Here is a 23,770-nt window from a genome sequence, read left to right as displayed (position 1 = left end):
ACGCTGACAATTGGTGACAAATGGACTGCACTGCACACTGCGCGTCAGTTGCCCCAGGAGACAGTGGCAGACTCAGGGTAGCGAAGAAGTGCAGAGGAGGAGGAAAGGAGCAGAGAGCCCTCGCAGCAGCAGGGCGCCTGGCACAGGTGGCTGAAAATCAATACAGATCCGGCCACTGATTGGGCATGACAGCACAAGAGCAGTGGAGTGTGGGAATCCACTGAGTACCACACACAGCAGATTTGGATGATGGTGGGGAAGAGAGCAAAGAAGAGCCAAGGGGAGAGGGAGGGGAAAAGAAACATTATTCCACATTATTGCAACTAGGGCAGTCCCATTTAAAACATACTCGTTCCAAACTGTCTTGCAGCATGAGTGAATGATTGAAGTCATTAGCAGCAGGGAGAATGGGTTATGTCAGCAAAATACACAACTGATTTGGAATGACAGCATTTCAATGATGCATTTCAATGAAATGATTCAGCAGCATCAGCCTTGAACTGCAATCCAGATATATGACATTATCAAGATTGATATCACACACATAGGATAGCATTTAACAACAATGGCTGAAGTGAGCCTAAGGAGCAGAGCTAACACGCACACATGTGCACGGCATTGCTGTTCTGAAAAAGACAGCTTTGAGGACACAGTTACTCTCAGGGGGTTGAATGCATGTGTCTGTTGCTGCTATTAAGCAACCAGCATTTGGAGCAGAGCTAATGCTAACCAAGCAAGCCACCCATTTTCTAAGAAGCTTATGCAACCACAGAATCTAGCTGTTGTGGGACAAGAGGCAAAGTACTGCTCACCAGTCCATCACAGAAGGCACACAACCGCATGCATACATTCTACAGCCAACTTTGAATTGCCATTTACCCTAACGTGATTAACTAATGTAGGACAAATATGTCACTCAACTTCACCCAGGAGGTCCAAATCAGGAACTTTCTAACTGTGAGGCAACAGTGCCAACTACTGTATCACCCCATGACAAACTAAAGGAAACTCCTTTTCTCTGACATAACCTTTGAGGTGATAAATACTTGGTGGGATAGATGATTGTTATTAAAGAACATCACACGTCAAGCGCTAATACCTTTTCCTACATTCAATCTCACTTTAAAATAAACTTTAGTGAGTAAATGAGCTCCGAAGGTTTCCTGCTGAGGTGCAAATTTGTGTGTTGGCTGAATGGGATGGAGATGGTTGTGGTCACAGTAGTAAATTTTGAAACCTGGAGTAAAATTTGTCAGCCCTCATGGTCTACTAACAACTTAGGGTCTCACAATTTACCTCTTTGGCTGCAAGTCTGACTGTTATGAAATTATAATGGAAAATAACCTTTAACCAAAATATGAGGACAGCATTTTCAAACAACTTTATGACTGACAGTCCACTTCAGCAAGTTCCTGTTATCCACTTGCCAAGTCTGAAGCAAACAGTAAACCATAGAAAAGAGAGACCTTGTCGCACATACACTCATACAGAGAATCCCTCATTTGTTAAATAGATTACATTCTGACAGGGCGATAAGGTATACTTAATAAAGAAGGATGCAGTTGGCATTTGGGCAATTCAAGTTTTGCATATTTCTATAGCGTATGTAAATAAATTACACTCCCAAAGTAATCACACTGCTCAAGTTAACAATGCAGCTGCTGATATGTTGAGCATATGTTCCGGTTCAGTGCAAATAACAAGGATTCATGTATTCATACATACAAAACCTTAATGACTTGCTTTCTGTCAAACAAACTCTTGTTGGGCATTCCACAAATTTCACTCAAAGCTGAGTGCATGAAAAACTGTGTCACGTTGACCACTTCACTGCTGCTTGGCATAATCATGTGACCAGATGGTTCTGCAGGCCAAGAGAGATGCAGGTCAGTGAAAGAAGAGATGCAACAGCAACAAGTCTTTAAAAACTACAAATAAACATTATCTATCATAAGCAGACAAAAAATGCATCATCGTATAATCACAGAATTATCAGAAATGATGTGATTGAGTCATTTCAGCAACTTGAAGAACTTAATAAACTTCATCCCCAATGGGAAAAATTTTGCACTTTCAGAAAAGGCACTAAGTTTCTAACCTTACCTCAACAGTTTTCAAAGCTTAATTAATGTTATTAACACATTATAAGCTGTTTAAGAACATTTAATTTAGTCAAGCTAGAGGTTCATGTTATTTATTACCAGTAAGTTTCTAAGTGTACATTGCAATGGTGCATTGAAGTTTACCCTGTAAAACATCCCATTATTTTTCCAGTGGTTTAAACAGCTTTTACTGAATGATTGAATTACTCCAATATTAAAACTCATTGTGTAACATAGAGTAATAGAGTAGTATCTATTTGAATTGAAGTTTCCCTTCTTCAGCTTTAAAATCGCAAGGTAAAGTATTTTCAAGTATATAAATTTCTATTTGATTTTGATGAATGGTGATTCTTTAATGAGTCCAATTCACTGGCAAACTTAAACTTGACATAAAAGAACTTGGGTGAGTTGGGTGAGTGGCATTCCCACACTTGTAACCCCTGGTGAAGGACCCCTCCCACATATGACAGTACAAATTAATCACGATCCCAGACAAACCCTCACCCATCATGCAACAAAAGATTTTCCCTGGCACTGTATGGCCCCCTCCAGGCAATAAATTACATGTGTGAGTGTACGTGCACATATGAATGAAACATTCAACAACGGCATCGCATGTCATAAATTTTTATTCATGCATTAAATGTTTCATTTCATTTATTTAAAAGGAACAACGCAATTTAATATAGATCCAATATGAAGCATGAAACTGATGCGCTGCACGCAGAGTTTATAGCTGTTGCTAATTTTCAGCTCTTGCTGTCCCTTGTTGGGCTTTACATTCACAAAAGACTCAATTACATAAAACCATTGTACACTAAGATCATAAAACAAAACTTATACATGAGCAAATATCTGTGTCCCACCAGCAATGTATGTAGAGTGCATGTGAGCATTGGGTTTGTAAGCGTGTGTCTGTGTGTGTTGACACATGCATGTGGAGGAAATTTTTTTGTGCAAGTGTTGTGAGTGGGGATGGGGGGGGGGGGTCGCAGCAGGGGACCGCGATCAGCTGTGTGCAGGTTGCCGTCTTTGAGCTGTGGCTGGGTGGGGGTGTGTGGACATGTCGGCCCTGTGTGTGGGAACCCTGCGCTCCTCACTTCTCATACATTGTTCTCCCGTTCCTACAAACCGTTAATGCCACAAAAGATGCTCAGCCTATTGTGGCCCGGGACAGCTGAGGGAGGGGGAGGCCAATGGAGCGAAGGCAGGCGAGGGAAGAGAGGTCTAGCCAGACCTGAGCATGGTATAGATGTTTTGGTTACCGGCCCACCTTTTCTCTCCTCCCATCTACACTCCTGCCCTCCTCAACTATCCTCTCTGCTTCCATGCTCTCTCCTCTCCTGTTCTCTCTCCTCTTTGCTCCCCTGTGCTCCCCACTCCTCTTCTCTTCTTTCCTCTTCTCTCTTCACTCATCCTTGCCACTTAGACCCTCTTGAGAGGATTTGGCTGGGCCGGATTTGGAGGGGGGGGGTGCTTATCATACAAAAGAATTAAACCAACTCAAGGTCCAAGCTTTCTCTTCCAGTCTGCAATGGCTAATCTGAGAATCTGTGAAGGAGGGCTTAGGTGATGTTATATTTTCATTAGACTAGATGGCAAACAGGCCACTAATGGTAAGAGCTGTGGGTACCATTGTGATGCAAATGCTGATTATTTCTTTAATTAAAGCACTGGAGGGGGGCAAGAGGGGAGAAGGGGTGGAGTTGACACTGATAGAACTGCATGTACTTACCCCTACTAGACAAGAATTCTCACGTCCGGCCCAGACTGGATATCTGGGGCTTGGGGGGCGGGGGGGATTTAGCTGGTTTGTGAAGTGCTGGGGATTGAGGCTGAGTCTTTCAGTCTGTGACCCAGGGTTTTCATATATATTTATAATGCCTGAAGGCATACATTTTTCTGAACCTCAAACAAGATCTTTGACTCAGTAACAAGAAAAGCTGACTAACTACACATCCAACAATACGTAGAATGCATAACCTGCACTGACAATGCCTATTGTGCATTTACGGGTGAGGTAATATCTTACTTATTATTTTTCATATCCTGTCTGTACACGTGTGTGTATATTATTTTTATTAATACCATTCTATGCATTTCCAAAGGGGGATTGCTTTTAGTTGAACTGGAGCTGTTCATGAAAACAAATAAATAAAAACTACTGATTGTTGCAATGCTTGTGCGGTTGGAAATTAAGAGACATTTGCTGATGGCTTATACCCATTCAGATAATGTGCATTACAAAGGAAGAAGGTAGAAAAACATTCACTATTGTGTAGAGGAGCCATCCACCCTAAGGATCTGTACTGTTTGTCCTTGCCACGGTTCTGGTATTCATGGGAAGTCTCTAAGGCTGTAGACCAGATGTGGTCCTAAAGTGACTGCGGAGCATGACAGGAACAACTGTAGGCACTGGAGACAGAGGGAGGGAGACAGAAAGAGAGCGGTGGGTCAAATGGGTGCAAGAAACCTCCCAAAACACCTCAGATGGTGGGTGAAAACTGTGCGTATGTATCATGACTGGTGGTGAGTGAGCGCTGCTGCTACTCATGACTGTTGAAGGTGAATATTTGGAGGTGGTTGAGGGCGGGATAGGAAGGGGTGTGTGAGGAAACCCTGAGAACGTTTTTTTTTCTCTCTTGGCATAGCTGTGCTGCTCTCCAGGACCACGAAGTGTTGCACCCCTGCAGCTTAAGCCTCTGTCTCTTTTTGTCCTCAGCACAACAGCCTGTGGCATTCCATGGCAGCAAATCTGGCTGTGCTGTCACATGGGGGAGATTAGCCAAACTAAGACCTCAATAGAATGCTCACTTTACTCACCCATTCCAGCAGTGGCTGCCCCCCTCCGCTACAACCCCACTTTCCGGGGCCCGAACACCCTCACACACCCAATTTAACCGTTCCTCGTCTAGACAGAGTGCAAAGCGATTATTATTGTCATTATTAAGACTTATAAGCAATGCCCTTTTTGGTCATTGTCACATTCCCAGCAGTACACATGAGCTGCCAAGCAATGAGCCCTATTTCCCACTGGGAAGGAAACTTCCTCCATGGTTGGGCCGGTGCAGCAGACCACCCGGCCAACCTTCAGCTTCTGGGAGTAGATGCAAATATCTTGCAGTGGATTTACATCTATTTCCTATCTATTTTCTTCTCTAACTGTGGCTTCTCATGGCTTCTGGCTCCTCCGGTCCACCTCCCTTTTATAATGTAGTTTTTTTGGGCTTGGTCACAGATATTTCACAGGATTATTCTTGCAACACCGCCACTACCCACACTATCCTCATCTGGCTGGGGACACTGGGAGGAGGATCTTCTGGGAAACAAGGCTCAAGCAAGCAAGAGAGGTTTGTGGCTGCTTGAAGGGACCCGGGCTGAGCAGAACTCTCTCCTAGGGGGTACTGCAAGAACAAAGCCATCTGACTACATTTACAGACAAAGAGAGAAACACATGTGGTTCATGTTTGTAGCATGTAGGACTTACACCATTTTCCCTTTCTGTACAACCCCTTCAGGCTCATTTGCATATGCATTCATGCCCAAATGAGAATTATTAGATTAAGATTTACGAGATTCTCTCTGATTTTCTTTTTTTGACAAACATCTTGCATCAGATTGGAGTCAATACACTGAAAGAGGACACTTCACATATTATTATAGTAGACAGAATCTGATCATGGTTATGATTTGAGAGTTAAGCGCATTGGTACAGTTATTGGCTAAGCGAATCACTCTTTCTTTTTTGGGTTAGTTTTACAGAGCTGGGGAAGGCTGAGCTTCATTAGGCCCCGGAGCTGAGGCCAGAGCACGAGTCTAAGTTTGCAGCTGGGGATTGGGGGCCACAGTTACAGCAGCTCAGAAAATAATTAGGTTTACTTTCACATAATGGTCTACTGGTCAGATCAGCACCATTGCTAAGCACAGGCAAAAAGCAATTTTATCGCTTCTACATAAAAGGATCTAGCTCACAGCCTCCTAAAATGGATGTCATTAATAGACCAGGTCTGGCTAAAAAGGGGTGAGGGCAGGGACATTGCAGGCAGGGTGATAGCCAATAGATTAGCAAATGATATATGGGCAAGAGCTGCACCTTTCAAACTGGGGAGCCACCTATGCTGTGCCTCAGTGGCACTGCCTCCACCTGTTTTGCATTACAGGCAGGGCAAAAGAAATGGTAAACCTCAGACCATATGGTATATCTAAAGTCATATATACCTAAGTTGATGTATGCATAAGAATATAGAAAATCAATGCTGCAACTGAGGATAGTGAACATTTTTACTACCTGTCTAATCTCCCTTTCCTTCCAGTACCAGTTCAATGCATGCACTTTCTCTGAAGAGTTTAGCTATGGGCACACAATTCACTAACATTGTGCACCACAAATAACAGCTCACTGGTTTCTTTCACCAATATGTGTACATTAATTTCTTATAACATCACCATATTTTAGATTCAACTTTAAACACATCATGCAGGCTGACTTTGTGTATCCTCATCTTTCGGTCTGCTGCCTGCTATAGTCAGAGATGTCTGCCAGCTGCAGCCAGCTGTAGCCAGCTCAGCACACTGCAGCCCAGCAAAGTCCCGGCCAAGCCTATGCAGGCGTGTTGCACCAGTGGGCCTGCTGGCATTAACTGGACAGATTAAGTCATGCTTTTACACTTGGGAGATATTGTGAGTCCCAACAAGCATTTATGCCACTGATGATCTAACACACCCAATGAAAGATAGCACCAGCCACTCATTGAAATTAAGTAATTCCCATAATGTCTCCTACTAATGACCAAAAATGACTCCTATCAACTTCAATCACAGAGCTAGGCTTGGCTCTGATTATGAGCCAGATTTTTCAGTATCTTTTTTGGAATAAAATGCTGTATTGTAAAAAAAAAAATAATAATAATAATGTAAAACTGATAGGGCTAATATGACATTAATAGCTCTGGCTCACTGCAGTGCTGGGGGTTATGGGTGCATAAATGATCAGAGTTACAGTGCTCTCTGTCACTAAATGCGTATGGCTTTTTGGGTGTGTGCCTTCATCTTTCACCTCCATGAAAAATAAGGCGCCAGAGTTAAGTTTACCTCTCTTTGTCAGGCTTTGGGTTCCTGTCAAACAGACAAACCCTAATCACCTCCTCTTGGCAGTTGACCCAGTTAGGCTGGCTTTGCAACATGGAAGCCTTGGGCATATCCAGCACATCCATTATGAATTAATCCCAACTCATTACATCCCCAGGGTCATAGGATTACTTAAAAAAATCAAAGGAAACAAGGAGCAGATTATTTATGGGGAGACCAGGGAATGTGTTTGTCAGAGATGACCTCTTGCAGCTCTTGTGACGCACACAGGAGCACGAGTGAAGTAAGCGCTTGGCAAAATGAGCTAGTCTAGCTGGTGTGGGTACCTGAGATGAAGGTTCCTGGCTCTCTGAGTTTTAGCTGTTTGTGCTCCTTTCCATGTTTCCATACTTCCCATTTTCCATTCACACACAGCGGTGTCTTGCCAGTGGGGTCACCGTTTCACACGACAGCTTCACACTGCTGTATTTTCTGTAACATGCCAATTTTGGTAGTAAAAAGAAATGATTTTAGACAAAATTGACAGGTTTGTGATGTTGCTGTAGCAACAATTAGCCATTGTTTGACAGTACTAGCATCAGGCTGTCCAACTGGCTTGTGTGGTACCCTTTAGCCTTATAGCATCATAACTAGTGTACAAAAAAAAAAAACCATCCTACACTTCTGTTTGCTTTCTCGGTGCTCGATACTTACCATGAATTTGGATCCCTAGAACACTAACTTACACAAGTTTCACTAGTACTTCTTGTTTGTGACTGTGTGCATGTGTGCCTGTTCACAGTTGTTATGTACGAATGCACAGGACCATATTTGCTTTATTTGCATGTGAGATTCCTCGCAAAAGCTGCAATCTAAGAAGTGATTCTGGAATTTCCGAAACAACATTTGACCTTTGATGTTTAATTAAGTTTTCTTGTACTTTACAGGAAAGCTTTTGCTGCTGCCTTTCAGTTCTGTTCTTGTCAAAATCCTGACCTTTTTCATGCAGACACACAAACATTAACTTTAAATTCAGGCAAGTGGGAATTTTTAACCCTTGGTGTGGTCTGGAATTCATTCAGCCACAGTGGCATGTAGGACATGGGAACAAGGGAGTAAACATGCTGAGGCAAAAATTGTAAATCCCCATTTTCAGGAGGAGCTGGGAATGTGTGAAATATGTACAACCCATGACAAAAGGGGATGCACCTCTGAAGACCACAGGGCACTCCCAACCAGCTCCAGAGAAAAGAGAAGCACAAGCCACGGAGGTTATATTAGAATACTACTTAGAAAGAAATTGTCATGCATGTTACGTCACTGTGCAGTGGAAATGAAAAATGAAAAGTGCATTTAGGCACAGTGAGAGACTCAGAACTTCCCCTCTTGAGCTGGGTGAAAAATAAAAAGTGCTTGAATCATATCAGTAATTTCAGACAGGCATGAGAAAGTAAAGAGAAGTGAAAGAGCATAATGTCTGTGTTCAGCCCACAGTGATGATGTCAAAGCGTCTCATGAAGATCAAAAATCTGATCACTCTGACATTGTCTCCACCATGTGAAACATGACTTGGGGGAAAAAAAACAACTTCTGAGCTAAAATATGATTCAGCCAAATTAAATTATTACCATCTGACTTTGATTTAAAAGAGACGCACGGCTATTAGTTTCAAAGAGGAAGTTAAATGATGAACATGACTTTTGAATGACAGTCTGCAGTAAAACCAAGTTCTTTAAGTGTTTTTGTGTATTTGTTAATATCTAACTCACAGAGTTATCAGGTGTTTCATTCTCTTTTTTAAATGCATATTTTGGTAACTTTAAGAAGAATATGGGTACAGTTCTGCTATTTTGATATTTATAGGATAATTCATATATAGCTTTTAGAGGAAGTGAAATATTCTTTCCTCAGCTATACTCTTGGATGCTGTTTGTTTGTCTGTTTGTCTGAGTTTGTCTTGGCTAAGTAAACCTTGTACATGCTGTTGTCCTTGATTTATCTTGTACGTTCAGGTACCGCTGCTCAAAACAACAAATTGCCAATGGAACAATTGAAGTAGTTGCAGCCATAATATTGTACAATGATTTTTTGGGTCTTTTTTAGCACTTTTTCCTGAGTGCAGTGGAACTAAAGTCTCATACTGGGTATCAGTTTCCACTTTCCAGCTCCCTATAACTGAACAAATTGCTTTGAATCAGATTTACTGGCATGGTCTGTTCTTTGTTATATTGGTTCAGTGTGATTACAGGATCAAGACTAGGCTTTGCATCAAATGATGACAGACTACATGGATTCTCCTAGTAATGTGTTCTCCTGTAGCCAGCCATATGTTGCAAAATTCTTGGCCTGTTGCTGGTTGAAGAGCTCCGCTGACTTCGGATCATAAAGGAAAGATTAGAAAGCTTGTATGATTGAATAAAAAGCATAATAATCAAAAGCATTATCCCATTCAGGTACTGGCTGCACTTGAATTGAGTGCAAAATGTTTTTCATTATAAAATCATTCGGAAAGTGTTTTTCAGCCAAGTTGTTAAGTTATTAATATGCCACTTGCTGCTAGTTACTAACCAAGCCACTATAAATCCCAAAGTAGATTATTTGACAAATGCATGTTACCCTTCATCTGAACCCAGACGCACACCCTTTATAGATACCTTAAAACATATGCAAGTGGTGATACATGCAGTTGCACAGAAAGACACAAATGTACAGATAACTTCACTGGAAGATTACATTATATTATTGCAAACTTATAATTACAAATGTTGTCAGCTATGGCAAATTTGCTCTTCATGGCAAAAGAAGAAAAAGTTCAACTTCACATATGAAAGATACTTTCAACTACTCCATTATTTTCCAAGAAGTCATCACAGCAGTAGATCTGCCCTGCAGGTTTGATTTGGCACAGATATTACACCGGATGCTCTTCCTGATGTAACCCTCCCAATTATCCTGGCTTGGGACAGGAACCAAGAGTACACTGACTTTGACCTCCTGAGGCTGTATTTTCATCTCCTCCGGGAATCACACTGTAAGCCAGTTTCACATGAAAGGCAAATGTGTTATTCACTAACCATGGAAAAGCCATACTTTACAATACCTTAATTTATTATTATTATTATTATTATTATATTTATATACATTAACATAATCGAAGCATAGACACAAAGAAAATACAATAACTGGGAGGATATTGAGATGTAAGAGCTGCTGACATCTAAATATCAGTGCCTGAGGAAGCCGGCACCAAAAATAAAAGCAAAGTTGGGGCAATGCAGTTCTACAAATCCTGCAAATAATCTTCATCAATCCATTGTAAAAAAAGCTATGAAAAGTCTTCTTTTCCCATAAGAAAATCACTTCACACCATGTACTCCATACACAATAATACTATACAATCCTACAAGTGCCTGACGTTTCTATTTGACAGACATTCCCATGGTATCAGCTGTCCTAGGTGCTTGCCAGGATGTTGCTGTCCCACACAGCTATTTCCTCTCAGGGCCAGGTGATTGACAAAGACACAACAGACCACAGAGCCAAAACGACCCACTGCTTTACTGCCAAGCACTCTGGGTTACAGGACTATTCCCATACTGAACAAAAGCATTGAGCAACCGAGCACAGAGAGCCATATCAATTTCAGCTTTAATGAGCACCTTCTGTAGTCAAGCCTAATAAGCAGCGTCACCAGCTATCATCTCTGTGTATACTTACGGGAACATGAAAAAACACATTTTATGATTGCGGCTGTTACTCTAACACTAACGCACAGTCAGCCAGTGGCAGATTTATGCTGCGATAATGATAATATAGTTTATATGGAAGTGAGTAAAACGTGTTTTTCAGCTATCGTACTCATCTCATCACAGCACAAAACGCGATTGTGAAGCGACATCCGTCGGAAATGAAGGAAAAAGTGCAGATGTGACAGAAGACCTATCTCTGGGTTTGGGGGCTGCCTTAAGTTGTAAACAGCTGCATGTCATCCAGCTTAGAGCAATGAGACGTGACCAAACCTCCCTCCCTGCTGCACATCTCCCAGGACCTCTTCAAGGTGAGATACCATCAGAGTGATAACATCACATGCAGGCCCCAAACATCCCTCCGTGAACAATATCACTGATTTTTTTTTTTTTTTTTTATCTCTCTCACTTCTCCTGAGTTCCACTGAACGTACGTAAGCTTTTGTTTTGTCAATCGGAGACAGTGAGACAAATTTTCTGTCAAAGCTCTTTTCCTTCAGGGCCCTTTCATGAACAGTTTGATGTCCGCATCAACTGCGCTGACGACTCCCCTCATCTGTGAGGTGCCTGTGAGTGCACCGTAAACATAAGCCCGTGCATTTCCACAGTAGTTGTTGAGCTCATCATATTCACAGGACAGGCTTTCTTTGACAGGTGTCCTTAATGTTTGAGTATCTGTGCACGGGAACGCTTACGCACTCACAGTTGCCTATTATTAAAGAAAACAGTCTGCCGTCACCATAGCGATGGCAGCGCTCTGAGATGGCTGCTGGGAGCGCTGAGAGCCCCTTGTCAGAGCAGAGTTTCCACTCGGCCATTTAGGATCACACCACCTCTTCACCTCTACTCTACATTCTGTTAAACAACTGAATCTTTCTGTAAAATTACTTTTTTTTCCCTTTCCTTCCACTCATTTTCATTTTCCTCTTTCCATATAGCTTCTTATTGGCAGTAACTCAATTCGCCAACACGCTTACACTCTCTGAGACACACCTCTATTAGTTTTTAGCTTAACAGACAGACAGCACAAGAAGGAAGGATGTTGGCTGTCCAAGTTTTCCCACCTTGGACAACCATAATATCCTCTTAAGGCCTCATTATCTGTCATTATACACTCAGGGTTTTTTTGCACATCAAACACAGTTTTCATCCTCAGTGAACTACAAATGTGTTTTTAGATTATACAATTTATTCAGATAAAATAAAGCATGTTCCTAGCTGGCAAGTACAACCCACAATAAACACTGTCGCTCACTTTAACATCAAGGCAAATGATTCTGTCTAAAAATATTTGAGTGTGAGTATAGCATAAAGCAACAAATACCCGTTCATGTGTTTCACCCACCAAGCACAGTTGACTGGGCACAAGCTGTCAGCTTATGTGTTCTGCATGACTCAGATTTTCTGATTAGTGGCCTGTTTGCATAGATACTGAGCAACAAGAAACAAATGTGGCTGAAGAAAAAAATATTCAATAAAGGAAAAGATTTGGGCAACTGAAGGTTCAGTTTACCTTTGGCTTTTGGCTCTTAAACTGACCTGGTTTAATTGGTTGTGTGTGAAAAATGCTGCAGATGTTCACAATCAAACATCCATTAGCCTAAGATCTTACATATTCTACAGTTTGCATCCTTGCTAAAGTGAGGTCACTTCCTGAATGTTGTGTATGCTCATCTTTGAATGCATAGTAACAAATGTGTCAGTCCTTTCCAACTCTTTCCAACAGGATGTCAGACAAAAAAAGACAGTGATCTGTGTATCCGAATTCTTCACAATTACATGCTCTAATTTTCACTCTCATATGAAATGAAATATGCTGCAGAGAGCAGCAGCAGTACTCGAGAGAGGTGGAGAAACACTAGTAAGCTGAGGTGGACAACACACAGCAAAAAGGCTGGATTTTATATGGCTATGATAGGCTGTAACTATCAGATCAAGGGTAAGTAATAAGATATTTTGTGGTATGCATGTTTAATATGTTCTTTTAATGTTTATGCATTGTTTTCTCAATAGTGCACGATATATATGCTAAACTTCACAAGAGATAAATTATTTCTCTATACCTGATTGTTCATGTCTTACAAGACACTGGATAAAGTTCATACATCAATTATGAAGCAGGTTACAACCTGGACAGAGCACCATGTTGTCACTGACACAAAGAAACAGGCAACAACTCACATTCATATACACACCAACTTCAAGATTTGAGTTTCCGCTCCAACCTGGAGAATATTCAAGCCAATAAAGAAGAAACATCTAAACACCTTCTATCTATACACCACTGCTGCATTAAAATTGTTTACAATTTATTAAAATGCTTTAAAAAGATTTTTTCAGACATACCCCATCTCATCCGTGTAACCTGTTTAGCTTTGCTTTGTTTCTTTTTTAATGTGTTCTGGCAATCCAGCATATTTCCAGGTCACGGTCCTGCAAGCGAGCCTCTGAGAGACTGGTCATAGTGCAGCTACATGACTTAAGAATAATTTTCCACTAATGTGTAATCATCACCAGTGTGCTTTTACGAGCCGGATAATACTGTAAAACTTTGGCACCCCTAGCCAAGTTCTTTCATCTCGTTCTCTTCACCCTTAATTTTGCTCTTAATTTTTAAGGCAGCGGGATAATAAAATGGCTAGTAAGAACTGGAATGGCTGCAGTCTGATGACAGAACTTCGGAAGAAGCTTTTTATGTGATGCACAATAAAATAATCACATTTCAAAGAATGAGGGAGCGCTATAAAACCTGCTGGATCCAATCTGTTAACACAAACAGCTGTCAATATATGCCGAGTACAGAAGAGTTCGCATCACGCTGTACAAATACATGAGCGTTGGGAGAGCATGACGATGAAGACAATACACAAACACACTTTATTTCTGTTAATCAACTTTGCACAGTCATGCAGTTCTAAAAAATGCATGCCAATTTGTGCAAGTGTGCAAACTTATACACACCCTGCACAAAGCCACTGGATATAGAGCTACTGACACTTCCTCTGGGTTGATACTCTTGAGCTACAATGACAGGCAAAACAAGTCTTAGCAGAGTATATTCATACACTATTTAATAACCCTTGGCCTAAGGCCTTTGGCATACTAGGCAGGCAGTGAAGGGTGTGGCTAACGTACTTATTAGTCTTGGACTGGACCTGGCAAGACAGCAAAATATTCACACTTCTGGTGACCAAACAGTAGTCCTTCAATTCAACATAACTTTCCACTGATAATAAAAGCAGTATTTTTGAGCATTTTATTTGAGGATCTCTTTTTGATTAAATGAGATAAAAGTTTGTTTTGCTTGAAATGCCTGAATGTCAAGTCTTCTTAAAACCTTTGTGAAATTCGAGACAAAATATAATTGCTTAGGTTCCTGGGAAAACTTTGTATAACTGCTGCAAACTGCTGACTATTCCCATACATGACATCCCATAATTTGAGTTCCGTCTTATTCTCTAGCGGTTGTGTATCACAGAGACAACATCAACAGTAAGCCTGTCCTCCAAGTGAACTGAGCTCTGTGCCCTGACGAAGCGAAGGGGAACAACAGCCCTTATGGCTATGGGACAGGTAAATTGCACGGGGAGACAAGGGGCTGTTTGTGTGAGACAGTAACATGACACTTTCTAATGCAGGAAGTGATTTTTTTTTCTCCCACTGTAAAATAAAGAATCAGACCCTGAAAGGAGGGAGCGTTATAGAAACAATACTGGCACCTTTGTGTCTGTTAAGGTGTTAGAACAAGGTGATGTATGACTGACAAGCAATATGTTCCCAAGCCATGCGTGTCTCATCGTGTATAAAAGTTCACCGCAGTTTGAGCAGCAGTGGCGATATTACCATTCAACATGGTATGGTACAAGAAAATTGCCCTTGGAGCTTGCCCAGGCAGTAACTGAGCTGTGGAAGTGTAATAGACTTCTGTGTACAAGTCGCTGCAAAGGAGACCTGGAAGGAAATTTAAAGTTCTCCTCTTTCCTGTTTATAATTGCTTGTTGCATCGGATAACACTGTCAAACTAAAGCTACAGATCTGAATCCAGCATGCATTGTAATTTGCAGGTATATTATTGTACCTGGTTGCAACTCATCACCTTCCCTCCTTTCCTTCCCTGGAAGAAATCTCTTTTTGATCACTGAAAATAAACACCAGCACTGTCCAAATGATTAAATCTCGATCTTAATGTCTGAGCTTTATGTCCAGTTTAGCAAGGCAGTCATGTAGAGAGATGAGGGATATGGTGCTTTCTTAGAGGTTTGGCTCGAGACTTGATAGGCCTCTGTGGCATGTAACTGTACCCAAACATAAAAAGCTCCTCTGCCTTACCATATAGCCACCTTGGCAGTGCTGGTGTTATGCTAACATATCACGTCATAGCACCATCCTGTAATGCCAAGAAGCAGACACACTAATGATTTCTGCTGTGTGAAGATGGATGTGATCTTGATGAGTAACATGACCATGATACAGATAACATATGTTCTGTTGCTTCTTCCCCAGATCAGGAGGTTGAAGGATGATGAAGTGTTAAGATGCCGGATCCCTGAAAGAAAGCCGGGTGATAGTGGAGAGAAAGAAGTGGGAGCAGAGGGAGAAGAAAAGGGAATGGGAGGTATGGGATTCAAAACAGTTCTCATGCAACATGCCAAGTATTAGGCTGGGGCACGCAGTCTATGACCTCACAGCGAGGTAGAGCCTCTCAACAGTCTCACTGCATCAGCCCCTCCACTTTTGTGGTTTTGTTTGGGACGGATCAAGAAAGCCCAAATTGAGCACAGAACATGGAGGTGGGATGGCAGCCCGAAAATTAACTGAAGTCGGCCAAGCGCTTGTGGTCGTCTAGTCAGGTCAACACTGGTCAAGGCAGAACATTGCCCCATCCATCCAGTAAAGCAGGCTTACCCTTGTTTTCTGGCATGACTGTGTCACAAAGAGAAGCCCCTGTTTCTGACCCAGAGCCTTTGTCTTTGAAACCTTTTTGGACAAAGCTGCCATGCTGCAATAGTGGTGCAGACCCTGGACCTGGAACAAGAATCACAGCCAACAGCTTTTGAGGTGGAACCACTGCTCAAGCCCCGCACTAATGTGAAAAGTAAGGCTGGATGTGAGAGCAAGTAGAAGGACCATTTTGGGATTAAGGAACAGTACTCTTAGTGGATAAAGTGAGGCAACCTCACTTCATGCTGAGGCAAAAATAGGAAAATGATTTTAAAAAAAAACGCTACGTAAGTTGAATATACAGTCTATTTTAACCTAAATCTCATTCCACTGACAGAGAGACTGGAGGGTTTTCTTTTTTTAAATTGCTGTCTCATTTTTTGATTCACAACTGAGAAATACATGACTGTCAGTTACTGTTTGTGTTCTCATCAAATATTGTGTATCTTCTCTTGTATTATTTGTAGGGCAGGTCCACACACAAACAATGTGCAGTGGGCCTGTGTGACGCAACTGCAAAGTGCACTCTGAACATGATGCTTGGTAAGTGAGACATTAGACTGTGCATGTGTGAATTGAGAACATTTGGTGTCAATCCTGTTATGCTTACATCAGAAATCTCCTTCTGTCTTTGTAGATTTTGTTCCTCTCCCACAGAGCTGAAATTTATCCAGCAGCAATGTCTAGCTCTAGCCAGGATGCTAAACAGTCCCAGGTGCTGTCAGAGCTAAGCTAACACAATAGGCCCACCTAAACTGTAAGGCCTTTGGTTTCACCTCAAGCTGCAGGCAGCTCTCACTTAAGCATCCAAACTATAACATGAAAGTAATGGGCTAAGTAATTGAGCTAACCTTTGTGCACTCATACCCTGTCATGCATAACATCTATATTTCAACTACTATGAATCTCAGTTACATTTCTATGTTTTATGGGCAGGGACTGTTTTGTTTCGTTAAGTCCTCTGTAAGCTTGTTCAATGGAGGTGCTCAGTGCTTGCTGCCAATCATTTGGGCAGGTTTAATATAACTAAAGGATGCCAAACCCAAAACCACTCTAGATAAATTTGTTGGCTTTTGTAAATCCTGCTCTTGTTTAGCCAGTAAAGTTAAGGCATTTTGTTGAACTTCCTACATTACACACAATACTTCCTGTTTCTGTTTTAGAAGTACTATATGTGTCTGCGTGATAAAAGAAGCAGAACAAACTTGACTTTTTGTTTGAGTTTCTGCTCTGAATTTGATACACACTTTTAATCTTCAGCAACTGAGCGTGGTGCAAAACCAGAGCTGTGCAGCTGCTACTTTGATGCTTGTAATCCTCCTGTTTGTCAGGTGTGGGTAGCATTGGAGTCGGTATGGTATCTGCACCGCTTAAATGGCTATTTGCCAGCAGTATGTGAGGGCAGTGTGATTGCAGACATAAGCAGGTGAAGGGAGGGGTGCAGTGACTACGTGCTTGCAGAGTGGTTTTACAGAGGCCAGGTTAAGGGGACAGAGGAAGAGAAAGAGCAGAGGATAGATCATGATAAACTACACTCTGCCACCATGCTCTGACTATAGACATGCCATGCACATTATGCAAAAATGCATACCAAGAATGAGGTAAACAACATACTATGCTTCACACCCATCAGAGCCCTTCTTATATTCCGAAAGTCATAGAAACTCTCCACCTCTGCACCTACAACCTTTTAACCACCCTTTTAGCCCTTATCTTTCCTTCCTTTTTCCTTTTTTTCTTTTAGTTCTAGGAGACCAGCGGTTCTAGATAGCAGCCAAAATCCCTCGATGACATCATTGTTTCCACTGCTACTATCACCACATTACCTTAAAAATCTTTTCAACAGTGTTGTTATCTCCTCTGGCACCAGGCCAATCATTTGTTGATGGTGCTCCTTGTCACTCCATCCCCTAGTAGGAAACATAAGCATCCTTATACGGTGTATACACACACACACACACACACACACACACACACACACACACACACACACACACATGCATACTCGCTGCCACCTCTGTCGTGGAGAATGAGCCAATGTCTGCAGTAAGCAGACTTTGTGAAAACATGTCAGCACATATCCACTTTCTCGGAGGCCATTTTAGCTCATTTAACTTGTCTAAAACGGAACACAAAGAAACTGAACACAAACAGTGCAAAGCTGCTCTGAACCTGTCTTCCAGTGCAGCTGAAATCTTTTTCATATCGTTTTACATCAGCAGCACCACGCAAAGAAATGGGCTGGGAATAGTACACATCTCTCTGACTTAAGTTTTAACACAGAAAGTATGTCACCATGCCAAGTGGATCCCACCCCACAGCTGCAACACTGCAGCTTTTGGCCTGCATTGGAAGCACAGACACAAATCACTAATGTAAACCCTCAAAGACAGCCAAAGAAATAAACCCAAGCAACGGCAAAAAAAAAAGAAAAAAAAAGAGGGAGAAAAAAAATGAATCATTGCAAGCGATACAACCCTATTCCAACATAATGAGGTCATTTACTTCATCCTTTCTCTTCTAAACAGAGCTCTATCACTTCCTCTTACATGTCTGATAAAACCAGTGTTTTCTTTTTCTTTTTTTTTATCTCTCCAAACGTTTGTTGCAGCATTGCCGGGTCAGCCACAGGCCAACTGATGTCATCCGATTGTGAGCTCTGATTTGTTGTAGTGTCTCTATCAATAGTCATCTTATTCAGCTACTGTTTGTTTTTCAACCCACACAGAAGCTAGACGCTTGTCAGCGCTCACACATGACATAATGAGCGAGAGGTGGCTCATTAGTGTGTCAGTTACTCGGAGGATACGACCATCTTGTGTCAGACGGAGAAGCGCAGAGACAGAATGGAAGAAATGGGGAGAAATGCAGAGCCCACAGTAGGCAATGAGTTATGAGGAAATGAAACATAAGCTGCCTTTAAAACAGTGCCATGTGGAGAGAAGCCCTACAGAGAGTAAGGTAGAGGCCTTTAGTTCCCTCTGTCATCTCTTTCACAAAAAAAGGATCCTATCTTTAACCCTTAACAAACAGAAGGATCTATCTAATTGTTCAAACTTCGTTAAAAGGCTGCGGCACTACCGTTTAATGCAAAACTAACATTAAAGAAGTGTTTGTAGATGCAGGTAGATAGATTTGGAAATCATCACTGATGCACAGGGTAGGTAGGAAGGGTGACTTTTTTAAATGTTACAGATAAACCAATAAAGTGGTGCAAATAAATAAATTAGCTAATTAATTGAATTAATTAATGCTGCCGCATCTACAATTAAAACGAGACAAGAAATATAGGTGCTCAGACTTTATCTTCACATGTGAGTCTTACATTATGTCTCTTTCCAGATGCTATCTGAGTTGATTAGTGAGTGATGAGTGAGTGAGTGTGTGTGGATGAGTAACTAAAATGGCATTAAGACAGAACACGAAAAACAAGTATTGTTTCCTGTCTGTCACTAGGAGCCATACATAATAAAGAACAATAAAGCTCAAGTGTTCAACCTGCAATGACAAGACATTTGTTATGAATTCATTTGTGAATTTGTCATTAATTAATCTATTTCACAGATCATTTGTTCGGTGATTATATTAGTCTTTATTGTCTCCCTCAGGAGAAATTTGGCTTGGACAAATGTGACTATGAGAGTGAGAGAAAGAGGAACACGGCTCTAAATTCACTGCTGCTAAAGTGTACTCAACATGTTGAGTACTGACAACGAAACTACGGTGCATGTGTGCATGTGGGTGACCTGCCTGGTGTCAAGTTAGAAGGGATGGAAGAAAGGAGGTGAGTTATGGGTAGTGTGGTGTTGCATTGCAAGCAGGCAGTGGGTGGTAGAGGTGGAAGTGCAGTGGAGATAATCCCCGGCTTTTGCCCTAAGTCCTGTGCATGCTGGGCAGATCAGTGGCGAGGGAGGGAGGAGTGGTGCTACCCTGTGACAGTCACCCAGCCTCAAGCCTTCCACCTGACCAGCCTGGCAGCCCTGCGTCCCGCAGGCCTGGAAATTGAGCCTTCAGCTCCAATCAGGAGCTGCTGAACAGTTCCTGCTAAGTCTAGCTGAACAGACTTTGAGCTTGCAGTTGGTGCGGCTGTGTCCTAAACTGCCCTGTCCACTAACGATGCTATGATCTTTTACTCCATTTAGTCTTCAACCTATTATTCATTATATCTCACTATTTGCAAATCAGTGTGTATAAAAGCCATTGCTGCTACTGAGTGAAAATGGAGTGTACTAAGGAGCACAGAGGGGGTCAGTGGGTTAATGTGTTCAGTATGGCTATGGGTTTGACCCTGGGGAGAGATGAAGCTGATAGGTTAACCCAGGGGCCGAAAGGTCAGCTAACCCCATAGCACTCTTCTAGGCTGAGCCCCGATTCAGCTGGAAATCCTGAAGAGAGACCCCTTCAACCCACACATCACCCTGCATGCAGTTGTGAGCGCCAGCTGTTTAGAAGAGAATGGAAGGAGGGAGAAAAGAAGAGGAAGTTCAGCTGACAGGATGTGCTCCAGTCCCAAGACGCTCGATCACTCCCATCCATCCCACACTATTTGTTATCAATCATACCAAGCATTTTCTTATGTTCATTTCAAGCTATTCCTCCTCATAAAAGCTGAGTTGTAATATTTTTTTAGTGTCACAGCTATAAATAATGCATTTAATTGGGATACCAGTTTCTGAAAAGGTTCTGGTGTTAAAAACAAATACATACAATGCACTCCTCCCGGTGGCAATAAACTCTGTCTCCTCCTCAGCCCATCATAACCTCTTGGTAACCTCACCACCATCACCACTGTCATTATGGCCATCACACTAATCACGCTTGGCCCCAGCTGTAAAGCCACAGTTTAACTCCCATGTCCGTTGCTAAATAACTCCAACATGCCCCGGTTGTAAACACTTAAACACTTAGCACACTGCTATACTGGAGGGATTTTTCAGATTGCTAAGCTGACTTTTTTTCCCCCTACACCATAAGGTCATTGTTACTTCCCTCTACTGACTAAGTTCATCTCTTGCTTTCCCTCTTTCTGGGGAGTTCCCAGGTGCTTCAAAGGCATAGTGTGAAGTGTGAGCAGACTGTATCAAAACAGGAAAAGAAATAGTTTGACATCACTATGGGGAATTTAATGCTGTAATTCTAATTATATGTCAAGCAAAAGCTCAGCAGCAGGATTAGACTGAATTTGGATTTGGTCTCTTAGATGTTAAGAGAAAGATCAGATGGTAGAACTGTGTGAAAAAAGGTTGAATCACTGGTTAGCGTGCTGCTTTCTCACAGCAAAAAAGCAAATAATGAAAGGAGTTCAGTCAGAGTAGTACATTCTAGAAGTTAGTTGCATTACACTGTATGCCATGAGAAATTGGGCCTAATCCAAACAGGTGCCAAATAACAATAACCTGCAGAGATGACAGTGTCATTCAAGCTGCTTCTGGTGGAGATGGGACTGTTTTCTAAAAGCCATTCTCAGGAGGATTCAACATGGGTACTCCCATGAGTACAATGAAGCTTCACAAAAAGGGCTGAATCATTCAATGCCGGAAATTAGATTACAAGCACGTGACAGAATCACATAAACAAAGAAGCACATGCACAAATACAACCTGTTACATTCTCTCCAACTGAGAAATAAACAAAATTAACAGTGAGTGTAGGTAGTTTTATGGCGCAAGTCTTGCAACCATCATTTTACACTGGAAGACAAATCCACCTCCCCTACTCCCGAAGAGAGGGCATACGGAGCCAACTGCTGGAAAAATTACCCAACCAACCTAAAAGCCTGCTCACTGTCAGACACTGATGTACGTTCCTGGAAACCTCAGGAAAAAAAAGTGTCTCAGCATCTGAACATATCACACAAAACATCAATATTAAGAGGATCTCACTTTTTTTAGTGAAAAAAAAATGGTTTTAGTATTTAGCTTTCCCCGATCAGATTGTTTTAAGCGTTGTGTGTTGTCACTGACTACTACTCCTGCTGCATTTCACCCAGAACTAACTGACTGGAAGAGGGCCAGTGCGACTCGTTTCTCCATCCAAATAAATTTCCCTTAAATGTGTGAAATCATGCTTGATTCTGCACACAGGGGAAGTAAACTGTGGGAGTGGCTCAGTTAAGTAAATGCATTTTGTAAAGTGAATTGCTCAGTCATGGACAGACATTTTACAGATGTTTAGAAAATGTAGATTCATGATTTGATAGGTTGTGAAACTCAATGGTTTTTTAATTGGGGAGGGAGGGGGCAGGCATTATTACGCTATTATCCATCATATTATTTAACCAGAAAAAAACATCTTGTCCAAGGTGCAGAAGGAAATGCAGTGACACTGCATTAACAGTGAAGACAAATAAGAATTTTCAATTGTTTGGAATTCAGAGTTTTCAGAGACGTGGGAAGCTTTTTGAATTTCTAATAAGAAAAGGGATGTTTTGGCCTTCTCTGATAAGATCACATAACATCAACTTTCTGGGCTACATTTCAAGCAGGATGAATATCAAGAGAAAGCTGCCTTTGAAATACAATCACAAAGTAAGAAAAGCCCTGAGTCTGCAGTATTTTTACATCCTCTGTTTCAGGATAAAAGCGCGTCTAAGTTCGTGTCAGATTCCTATGATTTCTGCACACGCAGAGTGCATCGTGGCTTTAACCTTATTTACCCATAGTTACCTGAATGTTAAGCCTTAATGGGGACGTAGGAGTGTGTTGCAATATTTATTTTAGCATATCTCTTGCTTTTCAGCACATTGTAAGAGCAGAGGAGTCACTAAGCGTTCCACATTGAATGCAGGACAGGATTGGCACAAGTTCATGGTTTGATTTTCCAGAGCTGTGACTTTTTTTTTCCTTGCAAAGTGCAAATGTGGCTATATGATGGCGACCTTGGTGTACATGCATGTGAAATGGTGTGTAGCAGCTGAATCAAAAGTGTGTGTTGGTACTGAGGGCCTCACTCATGTGTGTAGACTGTGTAAACAAGGGCTGGGTAGCTTCAGACCTGATGGCTATCGACCAGTCCAGATACAGGAGTGACAGGTCTTATCTGGCAACGCGATTGGCTGTGTGCGGTACGTCTCTGTGTGTGCAACAACTCACGGTGTGTTTTAGGATTTTTCTCTGCAGATCTGTCAAAGAGCAAGCTTAAGAAATAAATAAGAAAGCAAACTTCACACGCTGGCACCACCACCATCACCACCACCATCTTTGTGCTATCGTTGTGACAGATCACTACTTGAATTCTCGCTGCTCAACGCCGCTCTGTTAGCTTTACACGTCAGGAAATGAAATTCAAGTGCTGTGTGTAAAAAGGAACTTTGGGTGTGTGTGTGTCACAGGGTCACTCTTTTTCCCTGACCAAAGAGGACTCCTTTGGTGGGCGTGTGTGGGAGGCAGAAAACTGTCACGCTGGTTTTTACAACGAAATGAGATCCCACTATATTTTGTAATTACGCAACAAAAAATGGTAGATTTACTATTTTCAGGAAGTAATTAGCTTCCTTCTTGTTTATACAGAAAATTCAGTCTTAAAGGTTGATTATAAAGACTTCAAGAACCACCTTTAATGATGAGGAACATGAACCTGTTTTTGTTTCTTGTTGAGTCAAGAAACGTCATAGAAATTTCTAACATGCAAGCAAACAAACAAAAAAAGGTGTTTTACCTGGGATTCAAACGTGATGTTTCTTCCATTTAAAAAGGAAGTGATCTTTTTTTTTTTCTCAAGCATTTATAAAACGTTATAAACTGTAAATAAACAACACGTGACTACATGTGCTTTTAGGGGAACTTTACTTTTACCCTAACTTACCACACACCTCTAAGGAGAAGTTTGACCACAGTGCCTTTTTTTCTGAGCATTCTCACCATATTTTACGATACCTCTTTCTGACAGCTTCACATTAAGACATCATTTATCCTT

Source organism: Pelmatolapia mariae, linkage group LG4, assembly GCF_036321145.2.
Source record: "Pelmatolapia mariae isolate MD_Pm_ZW linkage group LG4, Pm_UMD_F_2, whole genome shotgun sequence".
NCBI classification, from domain to species: domain Eukaryota; kingdom Metazoa; phylum Chordata; class Actinopteri; order Cichliformes; family Cichlidae; genus Pelmatolapia; species Pelmatolapia mariae.
The sequence above is the reverse complement of the archived record's forward strand: the minus strand, read 5'-3'. Positions refer to the sequence as shown.